Raw genomic sequence first — 13663 nt, 5'->3', positions numbered from 1 at the left:
TATAAAAGAATTTCTTAAAATTTGAATTTTATAAGTTTATTTGCTTTTGGTGTATGATAGACCAATGAGTATATTTGACTTATTTTTTCATGTATCCAAGTAATTTAATCAATGAACTAAACTACCTTTCTTTTTTCAAATATAAAGAGAGATATTTTGACTTTTGATTTTTTATATTTATAATTTTTAAAATAATGACATTTTAGTGTCAAGAAATAATCTATTTTTTAAAATATAAATGTGAGTTTATTGGGATGGAATATTAGTCGTTAATTAATATAAATCAGAGTTGAAACAGATTTTTTGCTTTTGTTGTTGACTCAAAAGAGCAAAAACGCATCGGCTCGTATATTTTGTATTGTGAGGTTGGAAATATTAAATGGGCCCATCTAAATAAACCCTGCAATGTCTATGGGCTGCTAGGTTTTAAACACTCGTTATGGGCTCACCCCTAACCAAATTGGGTACCACAAAGGTGAGATTCCCTACCATTAACTTTGGGTCGCGAAGGAAGACGCCAGAGCATATTTATTGAAAGACTCATCAATGAGTTTTTAATTTAACTATACTTATATTAATTTATACTAATTTATAAAAAAAATACTTTTTTCTCTAATTATTTTTCATCTTCACAATTTTTAAATAATTATACTCTCAATTATTGAGAAAAAATAATTTTAATAATCATTATTGACTAATTCTAATTAACCACTCACATTACTATATTTTTTTATTTTACTTTTAAAAAATATTTAGAGTTACAAAATGTATATTTTCTCCTAATATTGCATAATTGCATCACTTATTGTTTATTATACACAAATAAAATTTACAACAAATTATATATTTATATATATAAATTATGTTATGTTTAAAATTTGTATAAATACATATTTTAAATATATAAATTACAATTTAGATATATGATAAAAAAATTATTTTATGACATAAAATTGTTTTAATTATTGATAATTTTTAAAATGTTAAAAATTAAGTTAAAAATAAATAGGATAGGTACAAATTAAAATAGATAATAGTTTAATTTTTTTTATTTAAAAATACCGTTAAAAAGAAGTCCCTGAAATTATTCTCATTAAAAAAAATTTACTAAAAATGCTCACATTGAGATAATTATTTTCATTTGTATATATAGAATGATTTTAAATAACGGCCAAAAAGAAAACTATTATTAGATCATCTATCTGTTTATTTATGTAAAATCTAATTCAAACAATTTGACTGCTTTTAAAAAAAATACACTTGAATTGTATGAACCATCTCTAAGAATATATTACTCTCCCTAAATCATAACTTCAGTTGATGTTTAAGAATTTTGCATATTACTTAAGAAATATTTAATAGTAGTATGATAAATTTAAAATATCTTCTTTTAATATATTTAATACAAAAATAATTATATAATAAGAATAACGATGAATAAGTAAGAATACATGTGAAAGAAATTAATTAATATTATTGAAATTCATTTGTAAAACATTAAAAGTTTTGAAACAAAAGAAAAAGGTAAAACATAAAAATAAAATAAATAAATTATGGACCGATGGAGTTTTTGAAATACTTTTTTTTTATAACATATATAATATTAATTGTAGTTAAGTAAACTTAATCATGGGTTAATGATTAATCCAAGTTTATATTATATTATTTTTAAAAATAAAAAAGGTTAAAAAGGTTTATATGAGAGATGAATGATTAAATAATTTTGAGTTACTTAATTATATATTGAGAAAGTTTTTTTAAGTTGTTGAAAATAAGAAAATCATTCAACATTTTAATGAATATATATAGTAGCAATATATACACTCATCTTAATACATTTTTTCTTGATTAGAATTTAATAAAAATTACAAAATTATAAGAAAATTAAATTCGTTAAATAAAATATAAAAACTACCAAATCTTATATTTTTCTTTAGTAAATTTCAATCAACAAGAAAAAGTATTTTTAAAAGTGCGTTAAAGAATGTGTTTTTATCATTTATCATTTTAAAAATATAAATCTCATAAAAAAAATTGTGATATATATTTACATATAAAAAAAAAGGTGAAGTCATATGTTTAATGTTATAAATTTATTTTTATTTATTTATTTTTATTTATTTATTTTTGGGAAATCTTATTTTTATTTATGACTTGCACTTTTTGTGCACAGTCTTCTTATAATTAATAAATTTTTAGCTTTACAAAAAAAATTATTATAAATTTATGTATGAATGTTATTCTTACTAATTAAATTTTTTAAATTTGTTTTGACCTATTATAGTTCTTTTTAAAAGCCTAGATTTAGCCTAAGTTTGAACTAGCTTATGAGTATGCTTAAAAGTTTGCTCCCTCTATTATTATCTATTATAAACAATAAAAATACATTTTTTTTCATAAATATAAAAAATTACTTTGTCTCATTTAGTGATACTATTCTTATAATATCTTTCATTTAATATACATAATATTATAGTTGTATTATCTTTTATAGAAATTTATAATAAAGATAATTTAGAAAAAATATTATAAAAATAATAAAATTTAATGTAATTAACTAATTTTTTTAATTTATATAAAATCATTTTTTTTACTTATAATAAAGAATTGAGAGAGTATTTTATAATAATTTAACACATCAATATAGAAGTAAAAGTATGTTACATAATTTTAATACTTTATAACAAATTTGATAATAATAATAAATAAATAAATAAGTTTTTATTTTATTTAAATAGGTTTACTTGATCGATAGTCCTAATAAAAAAAATTTAAATTGTGCAAAGCCTAACTTTTTTTATTTTTAGCTAAATTGACTTTACTAAAACTCTTGATATATAACCTATTTTCTAAAAAAAATTAGCCTAATTTTAACCTAACGTAAGCCAGGTCATAGACTGTGTCAAGACAATTTGACGCATTTTCATTTCTAAATTCAATTACAAAACAATAATGTTATGCATTCAATTCTCTTACTGTTGCTGCTAATTATTACTTAAAAATTATAAAATATTAAATAAAAAATGATGTGTTTAATGTCTTAAAAATATAAACACATTCAATATATATAATATATATATACTTACCTTATAAAATAATAGAAAGATTAATAGGAGAATATTGCGAGAAGATTTAGAATTATTCAAAAGGTTAGTTACCATAATGTGACCAGATCATCCATAGCTTCATTTCAACACATAATTATAAGGATTCGAATATTGTTAAAGAAGAAGATTATCCATTTTTCAAGCAGCATACTAGTAGCCTCAACAAAAGACTTAACCATTGGTTTCTAAATTCTAATATGCAATCTGAATGGTAAAAATAAAAAGAGAGAGAATCTTAAAAAGATAGGAAGAAAGCATACATAGGTTATGATGGCACCGATAGAAAAAATTAATGCACGTCAGCACTTGATGTCCAGCAAGCTTATCGTGGCAGCTTGCATGCCTTGTGGACGCACACGTGCAGTTGTGCATGCGAAAGCGGTGCTCCACCTCCAAGGCAAGGTCTGACACATTGCAAGCAGCAAGTGATTATATAAGAAGATCCATGGAGGCTCATTTGTTCAGGGTGTAGCAGAAGTTGATCATGATCATGGTGATGGAGAGGAAAACATTTGGGCTTTTGTTCTTGGTCCTCCTCGTCTTAGCTGCTGGTAAGATATATATATACATATGTCATATATAATTGATTTGATTGAAATGCATAATGTAATGAAATGGTGTTTGATTAGATGTGGCAGTGGAGAGAGGAGAGGCTGCAGTGTGCTTCGCAAGAAGGCATGGATTCCAGGGACGATGCTTAGTCGACGCGCAGTGTGCACACGTGTGCAGGTCCGATGGTTTCATTGGTGGCGAGTGCCGAGGACCCTTTCGCAAGTGCTTTTGCAGCAGGACTTGTTGAAGATCAACCCCTTTTCATATATATAAATAAATAAATAGCACCTAACACTACACATATAGTGTACTCGGATATGGTGCTACATGTCAATAATGTCGCTGGCTGCCGATCACATATATATAATATGTGCTCTCTGTCTTTGGTTACCATAATATACATATGTATGGTAGAGCAAGGATATATGGTGCTGTCATCAGTTATGATCTCTACTTGCTCTTTTCTCCGTGTAATCAATTTAAGTGATCTTATAATAAATAATGATATTGCCAATAAATTCTGGACTTAATAATGCCTTTTTCTCTCCCATCATCATTCATCATTCATCATTCATGTTTAATCACGAATATCTCACTCTACGTGTTTCTTACTGTTGCGCGTTTTGTATGAATGGAATTTACATGTATTACAAATATTTTAATTAAAATGGTTATATTTTAATAGTAACTTATATTAAAATAATATTATATATAGAGAGGCTACAGATTGGAGACATATTTTGTTCACTTCAACCTAAAGATTCAACACAATTCAGTTTCCGTGATTATATGGCTTCTGATGGAAAGGAAAATAATATTAATATAGGGTTTTTGTTCTTGTTGGTCCTCATCTTATCTGCTGGTAAGATAAATATTTACACATAACATATAATTTCATGCACATGTTAATTAATTTGATCATCAGTTGGAACGCATATATATATATATATATATATATATATAATGACTGACTAATTGACATAGTGAAGTTTAATGGTTTGATTTGTTGCAATGATATGAAATTAGACGTGGCAGTGGAGACAGCAGAGGGGAGAAATTGCTTGTCAAAAAACCACAAGTTCAAGGGTGTATGCTTAAGTGATACCAACTGCGGACGACATATATGCAGAACCCAAGGTTTCAGCAGTGGCAAGTGCAGAGGCTTTTGCACCAAGATTTGTTGAAACCCCTTTTCATAAATCACAGTGTAAGTGGGTGCTATCATATACATATAGTATGTAGTTATGGCCTATGTCTTTAGTTATGGCAGTGTGGTGGAGCAAGTGTGATATCATCATCTAGTTACAATCTTCATGTTCTGTTCACTGTGTAATCAATTTAACTGAGATTATATATAACAATTAATATTAATAGCAATATACTTTGATATTAAACCAGACAAAAAAAAATTGTAATTAATCTATCATCTCTTAAATCTTTTACAAAACAGACAAATAAATGAAACATTTCTGTTTAATTCTAATCATATAATCTAAAATTAAAAAAAAAAAATTATTGTTCATCGTTAGTAGTTAGCGCAAACTATTTTAAAGAAAAATTCAAACAAAAACAGCCCACTGTTCATCCGTGCATTGCGCGATCAAAATCTATTAATTAATAGTGACATAGTTAAATTAGGGTATTTGTTTAGCCATAGTTAAATTATCATTCCTATCTCTTTTGCAGAAATCGAAGTTAGATTTTTTTTTATAAATGTAATTTTAAAACATCAAAATTTAGGAAAAGAAAAATAACCACATGGAAAGATAGCATGGATACTTAAATTATGGGGGAAAGTTTAAAATGAGCCGTGACTGACATTAATATTGGCATTGAATAAATAGATAAAGAGATTTAAAAGTGAGGTCCGTGAGGATATATTATATGCATGAAAAGTAAAAATCATATTCGTCTATATATATTATTTGTATTTATAAACTTATTTCTATATATTCGTTTATATTATTAGTATTATATGTAACAGAAAAAACACTATCAATACTATTGCAAAACATAACTGCTTTAATCAAAGCAATGAGATTCTGGCGCTCTGGAATTTGATCAAATAATTTAATAAAGGCATACTATATTTTGAGTTGTTGACTAATAAAAAATATAAGCAATGCTAGTTAAGCCTTGTTGAACGTTTTTAATTGATTTTTTTCTTCATCTCTTTTAATTTAATTTTTATTTTTAGTTTTATATTGAATTTTAATATTTTTTTTAAAAGTTATCAATAATTAATTGACATAACTTTATATTATGATATAAATTTAAAATATAATTTATATGTTCAAAATATTTATTTATTTTAAATTTTAATTATAGTATAATTTGTATATTTTAATATATTTGTTAACTATATAATTGTATAAAAGTAAACATTTATCTTGTATACACTTGTATGTAAACTTCATAATGATTCAATATATATAAAGACTTGAGTTTCAGTTGCATTGGAGGAATTGAGATTTTCAAAATTTGATTTCTCGATATTGTTTACTAGATTTATATACAATGGGATCGTACTAAACATTGGCATCCAACAGCACTTATATAGGTTCATCCAAACTCCTAAGGCCATTGAGAAGAAGGCTAAGTGCATAGACTTGAACACTCTCAAGTACTGGATTTTGTTTTTGGCACTTTCACTGTGAAACAAAAACTCCACTATAAGCAACAATATGTTGGCAAAATCATGTGACCATAATTGATGAATGCCAAAAACATATAGGGAACAAATAATAGAACCAAAAAACGATATTAAATAGGTAATAAGATAGAATACCAAGAACATACGCACAAGCAATGGTGGACTTACAGTATTTATCGCATTTGAAAATAGTTACATTAATTTTTAATATTTTACACCTCTATTGTTATACTTTTTAACTCCCTGAATTCATTTTACACTGCTATCAAGCTAAAACCTCAATGTACCCACAATAAACGAACCTAAACGGATTCAAGCTAAAACCTAAACTAACAAGAATTTTAACCCTATTATAGCTTATATTTCAACTCTTATTTTATTTTAATTATTTCAAAATTTTAAAAGTATTCCTAAAAATGCTAAAATCAAACAAAACATGTTTTATATGTTTTCATTAATAACATTTTAGGTTTAATGTTCCTAGAGGTAATTCTTAAAAATGCAAAATATCAAACGTACACCTATAACGGTGGGTGCATATATATTTAAATGATTAAATATGTTTTTAATTTTAAATTTTTAGTCCTTAAATAAATTTTATGTAATTTTAGTCATTGAAATTCTTTTATAAACAAAAAAAAAATTGATGTCAGGTACTTAAATCTTAATGAGAGAAAAAAATTAAAGATTAAAAGTGAAAATTGACAAAATTTTATAGATTAAAATTAATAAAAGAATTCAGATAATAAAAAGAAAAATTGACAAAAATTTAGGTACTACAAAAATATATAATCCTTGTTTTAAGAACTATATATTTAAGAGAGTTATACGCACGTACCTAGAGACAAATCTAAAAGGAATAGGTAAATAGAGATGGTAATTGGAGCTAGTAAATACAAGTTTCAATATCTTTCATTCCCTTCTCATATTTGTTAAGTATAAAATTTGCATTTCTATCTCCATCTCTATCGAATTTCAGGTATATTCATATTCACTCAAAAATTAATTTTTTTTGCAAAAAAAATATAATTTTTTAACATTGAGTAATTAACAATTATAATATTATATTAATTAATTTTTATTTAAGATAAATTTAAAATAGATTAAAAATTATATAAATGTCAAATAAATTTTTAAAGAAATAAATTATGTTTCTAGAAATTTAAAATGGGTACAAATACGAATTATGTTTGTATATATTCACCCCTATCCTGTACTTGATCAATAAATTTAATATTACTATACTTATATCCATACTCGATCAAATTAAGTATTCTTTGTCAAAATTGAGACGAATTTAGATATTACTGATGAATATGAATTTACTTGTGATCCCTACAAGTAAGGATTTTTGCCCTCATACCTTTTAAACCTTTAGAATTTTTTATAATAATAAATATTATATTTAATATATGATAGTATTGAAAGATTAATTAAAAAATAATACACTATTGATGATTGTAGGATTTAAAAGAATAATATTTATAATTTAAATAGATAACATAATGTATTTAATAATAATTATTTAAACGTATTATTAAAAAAAATCCAAACCCATACTGTCCTAGTAAATGTTGTGTTAACAATGAATGTGGTGCCTTATAATTTTGAAACATCATATCATTTGGAGGTGACTTTACTTATAATATGGGTCCACTACACTAAAATTAGTTTTTCGTGGCAATTAATTTATTATTTAGCGGCCATATAAATGGTCATTATTTTTTTACCAGCATTTAAATAATGGCTGGTATATCTAGTGTTGTTAATACTATTACCGACATTTATATAAAATACCGGTAAATATCTACTAAATTGTCGGAAAAACTTTTTTTTTAGTGGCAATTCTAGTAGCCATTTTAAAGGCAAGTTATTTTTTTCAATTGTCTCATTTACTTTAAATAATTTATTCCTACAATTTCTTTTTCTAAATTCATAACTTATATTTTTTTATCTCTACTCGATGAGAGATTTGTAAGATGAGAGTTATCTTTTATTTATATATTTTTTAATTATCTTATCTCTTAAGAGATGTGAGATTTATAAGGTGAAAGTTGCTCTCTAATTGTTTTATAGCACTATTGAACTTGGTAACAATGGATGATTTGATACCAATTTAGAATAGTGAATTATGAGTCAAACCTATAAAATGAACCTATAAGGTGATAATTATTACTCACATATATACTGTTTAATTATCTTATCTCTAGTCGATGTGAGACTTAAATTTTTTCTAATTGTCGCTAATAATAAACTTTAATGTAATATAAATACATTTTTAGTGACTATAATATATTAGCCATTAATATTTTTATATATGACAATAATTAAATTATTATCATTAAATAATTGTCATTAATAACAAATTTTGTTGTAATATCATGGTCACTGTACTAAACGTACCCGCCACCGGTTCCAAGTTCCAACTCCCAAATATGAAAAAGTTTATCTAAAAGGGCCGAAATAAATGAGACGCTTCTTTGAACACATACTAGCTACTATCATTTGGAGCTAATAATTTTTACTATATATGGATAGGATAGAATTCTCTGTATAGCATTTTATGATTTTTTTTTTCTTGGTTCCCGCACACCATACACACAAAGTTCATTTAATTGAATTATTTAATTCTAACAAGATATCATGAAATCCGATTCTGCCTATCTACTTTGTTTGGTAGAAGATTTTGCAAACTGACGGATATTATAAAGTGAAATGGAAGGTTCCAATTAGGCACTTGATTCACAAATGGAATTCGACAACCCATATAGGATGTTTCTATAATCAGTTTAGAATTATGGAATACATGCCACGTGGCGTTGAAAGCAGCAAATTATACTGGTCTCTCACTTTTTTGAGTGTTCATAACCTAAGCCTTATATAGTTATTATTTTATTTTTGTTGAAGAGTATTGTTTTTTAATCAAAGAACGTGGAAAGAAACATGTGATTAGAAATTTGCAATTTAAAAATAAGGTGAAAAAGTTGAAAAGCATGAGAATAGAGAGTGTAAGTGAGCACACAAATGAGTGGGCCACTCACTCCAATGGACAAGGTTGGAAAACCATGGAACTAAAGGTGGTTCACCAACCTCGCTTAATTAATATGCATTTCTTTTTTCTTTAAGTGCTTCTAAAAGCTAGCAAAATTCACATTGTCGGATCAAAATGACATGACTGTGTTGGATGCCATAGGATGTGTTGGTTGAAGTTTGAAAATGACATTTTTGTGTGAAGATACTCATTAGTCATGAGTCATCAGTGGCAATATTATGTAATAAAGAGATAAAGGGATGCATGTGATGTGTTTTTGCATGAACTCACGTACTATTACTTCCATATCGCATTACAAACAATTTCGTTTTCTAGATAGGGACATTAATATCATAAAGAAACAACACACTCGTCGCATGAATGAATTTGGTAATGGAACCACCCAAAAGGGAAAAATATTAAAATACACGTCGCACGATTCAACTGGGAAATCTCATCTATTCAAATTAATTACATTCAAATGTAATAAAATAAAAACTATGGATTGTAAATAGAAACTTGAAAGAAAAGGTATGACATGTAGTTTTGTTCCCGACTTAATTAATTAATAAGCCAATTTGTAGTCTTCAAGGCAAGTTCAATATCAATTTTATGCTTATGTTTTATTTTTTTAGTGAGTTCGTGAAATAGTTGGTTAAAAGAAAAGGACATTGACACGAAATGTTATTCTCAATAATGGATTGATGGTAGGGGATGGTTACTCATATCGAACCTGAATAGACAATATATGAGTGAGCTTGGTGCAAAGTTAAAGTCAAAGATTGCTTCTAGAATTCTTTTCTATGAACAATCTATAAAGTAATAAGAAAACAAATAGTTAGAAAGAAAGTGAAAAAGGTTGAAGACCGCACATAAAGGGAAAACAATTAAGTATCAAATACGAGTTTCGGAAATCCACTAGGTCAATGTGGTAGCGGAGAAGTTAGATATAATTTATAAAAACTAAAAAAAATATATTATTTTCTAAGCAAGTGTATTGAAAGAAAAAAAAAAAAAAAAAAGGGTGTCTTATATCGATTAAAAATAAAGTTAATAAAAAAATGTATAATTGGGAGATAATAACTTACACAGACAACGTTATAAAACTAAACCTGAGGACCCCTTTAACAAATTAATTTACAATAATCAAACCGCAGTATTGTGAAATTGTGATGCACTTTTTTTTTTTAATTTATTTTATCATACTGCCATTGTTTTTAATAGTTAGTTCATACTTCAATTAACTTTAACTGATTGAGATGTTCATTTAAGAAAATAAATTCCTTTTAAATTTTAATACTTATTTTTTTATCAACAAAGTTTGAATTTAAAACTCTCCTCAGCATAAATTAAATTTCTTTTCATTTAAATTAACACTTATTGGTTATAATAATAACACAATATTCGGCTCAACACATAAAGATTCTGAAATAAAAAGGAAAATTATAACTTTAATTTAAAATGGATCTTGTTAGTGTACCAGTCTATTTTGTTTGAGAATTTGAATTCCTGTAATATTTGGTTTGTACGATAATGAGCGTTTTACATTTTGAGTTTTCAAAATCATTTTAGTATCGATTTTAAAATAAGTAAAAAATGTTTAGCGTTTTTGATAAATGTAATTGATGTTTGGTATGGGACCTACAGTTAAATATTTAAAACGTTTTCACATTCATACAAAAATAATTTATACTTAATTATTTAAATTAAAATATTTTTAATACTAATTATTTTCAAAATTAATATTATTAAACTCTAAGCCAAATGGACCTCTGCTACATGGTTTTAAGAACACTGATTAAATAGTAATTAATAATATTCACCAAAAAAATAGTACTAATTATTAATATAAATATTTTAAATCAATTAAAATTATTAAATATGTTTTACTTTCCAATGTAATAAATATTTTAGTTATTTACGCTAATTAGTGCCTCACTCATAAACAAAGCACATTTAAAATATATCTGGATATTCTTAAAAAAAATAGTGTGTTTTCAGATTCAGATTATAATGTATAAAAGAATATTAAGTACGAAACATTTTAACCAATTCATTATGAATTGACATGTTTGCACTTTATCAAACAAATATTACGTTTAAAATAAAACAAAATTTTTGATAGAAATCAAGCACCATTGACTAAATTGTTTATGTATATAGATTTCTTAATCTCATGTAGTAACAAGCTTTTTTCAAAGAATAATAATTGTATAATTGGTTTGTTTCATCTTTTTGTTTTTAAAATAATAAGATGTAATTATATATATTAAAGAAACACCAAAGCCTCGGTGGGAGTAGTAAATATCTCTATATGAATAGTATCCTAAAATAATTAAGAAACGAAATTTGTATAAAATATATAGAAAATGTTAACAAATAACAATATACTTCTTTATCTCATTTTATGTGTCCTTTATTGCATATTTAATATTTCTTTATCATAAATGTTTTTTTAAAAAACATTTATTACTACTTTATTCCTTTTTAATACTAGTTTAAGATTATTATACATAAATTAAGAAATGTAATAAATTTTATGGTCTTTCATGATTTTTATCTCTTTATGAGATTCCTTTATTTTTTCTTTGTAATAAATGTATCTTTACTTTCAATGTATACATTAAAGTAAAATTTAAGTGAAATATAAGAGTATAATTAATAAAAAGTAATTAATATTTTCTTAAACTTTGAAAATGACATTTTTAATAATGTATACTTTGTCTATTCTTTATTATAAGTAAAAATAAATAAATATTTTTTAATTTTTAAATATAAATAAATTTTAACTACTTTTATCTTATTTATTGATATTTTTTTTAAGAAAATATCTCTTCTTTAATACATGACTATTCAGTTATACTACTTTTAATATTTATAATAATAAAAAAAGATAATTTTAAGAAAATATTATAAAATTAATAAACTTAATACAAATAACTAGTTTTTTTTAATATCATAAAATTAATTTACAATTTAAAAAAAAAACAGATGGAGTAAAAATTAAATACCATTTAAAAGAATTTAATGTAAAAAATAAATACCAATATTGTAGAGATGATTATACAAACAACTCTTGCATATCAAATAATGAAAGTCACGTACATATAGATGAATAAATAAAAAAAATAGTAAACAACTCTTCTCTAATTGTAATGATAAAGATGCTCTAATCTCATTATATCATTGTAAATTTTATGAGAGTGGACCATTTGATATCTTCCCTTGAATGGCAAATACATTATACAAAATATATTAAGTCAATGCATATTTTATATGAGAGTGGACCATTAAATCTTATTTAAAAAGTGAGGGGCCTTTTTTAATTTATTTTGAATTGCCAATAAAAAAACACATTAAGTCATGTAAATTTTTTTAAAATTAAGTAAGCACATGACATTAAATATTAGTTATTCATGTATATTTTTGGTGAATTTTGCATATATATATATATATATATATATATATATATATATATAAATTCAAAGTAATAAAAATACATAAAACTCTTTTTCTAATTGTAATGATGAAGATGCTAAGTTCATCAATGTTAATAGTTAATTAGAGCAAATAAATTAAAGCAGGCGTATTTATTATTTATTTATTTTTGGGTGAAAATATGTTTATTGGTAGATAAATATCTCCATCATATCTTTGTTGGCATTGAAACCAAATTGACTAATTTAGTTGCGATGACAGCACAGCAGAGCGTAGCAGCTGTGCTTGTGTGCGGAAATCTAAAAAAACGGGAAAAAAATCCTAAAATAAAATGTAAATATGTTTATTCATTTAATACAGATGAAAATAACCGTTGATAATGTGTCTTTATGAAAAGTAATAAGTTTTTTTTACGCCATGAAAAGTAATAATTATTAAAATTAAATTGACCCTTGACAACTGGTGTGTTTCTACACAAAATAAAAAATAAAAAAATTAATATTGAGTTAAAAAAAATAAAAGTAATTTTAAATTCTAATTTTTCTACCAACATTAATTAACACAAATAATAGCGATTGACATATATAATAGTAATTTATATCTCTTAATCAAATTATTCAGTATTTAAATTCTGACATTTAATATAAAATTAATAAATTATATTGAAAGAATATTTATTTTTGTATGTGTTCATAATATCATAATTTTAACAGAGATTAGTTATTTTAAGTTATTAATATTTTGTACCAATATAATAATTATAAAAATATAATTTTAATCCTTTTCCAAAAAAAAAGTAGCTTTAAACCGATTAAAAAAAAGTGTGAATAAAAGAGATAGGGCTAGAAAAGCAAATTGTGGAGGATATATAGCAAAATCCAA

At 24.5% G+C, this 13663-nt stretch overlaps 1 non-coding gene across 1 annotated transcript; it reads left to right on the top strand.

Moving 5' to 3' along the window:
- The first annotated feature begins 1899 nt into the window (after nt 1-1899).
- On the top strand, nt 1900-3951 carry LOC109813694 (uncharacterized). Its single transcript, XR_014431826.1, has 2 exons — nt 1900-3658; nt 3737-3951. It is a non-coding gene; the product is annotated as an uncharacterized LOC109813694 (transcript).
- The last annotated feature ends 9712 nt before the right edge of the window (nt 3952-13663 follow it).

The sequence above is a fragment of the Cajanus cajan genome, chromosome 2, assembly GCF_000230855.2.
Source record: "Cajanus cajan strain Asha chromosome 2, NIPB_CcT2T_4, whole genome shotgun sequence".
Lineage (NCBI taxonomy): Eukaryota > Viridiplantae > Streptophyta > Magnoliopsida > Fabales > Fabaceae > Cajanus > Cajanus cajan.
Note: the sequence above shows the minus strand (reverse complement) of the source record. Positions and strands in the feature narration are given on the sequence as shown.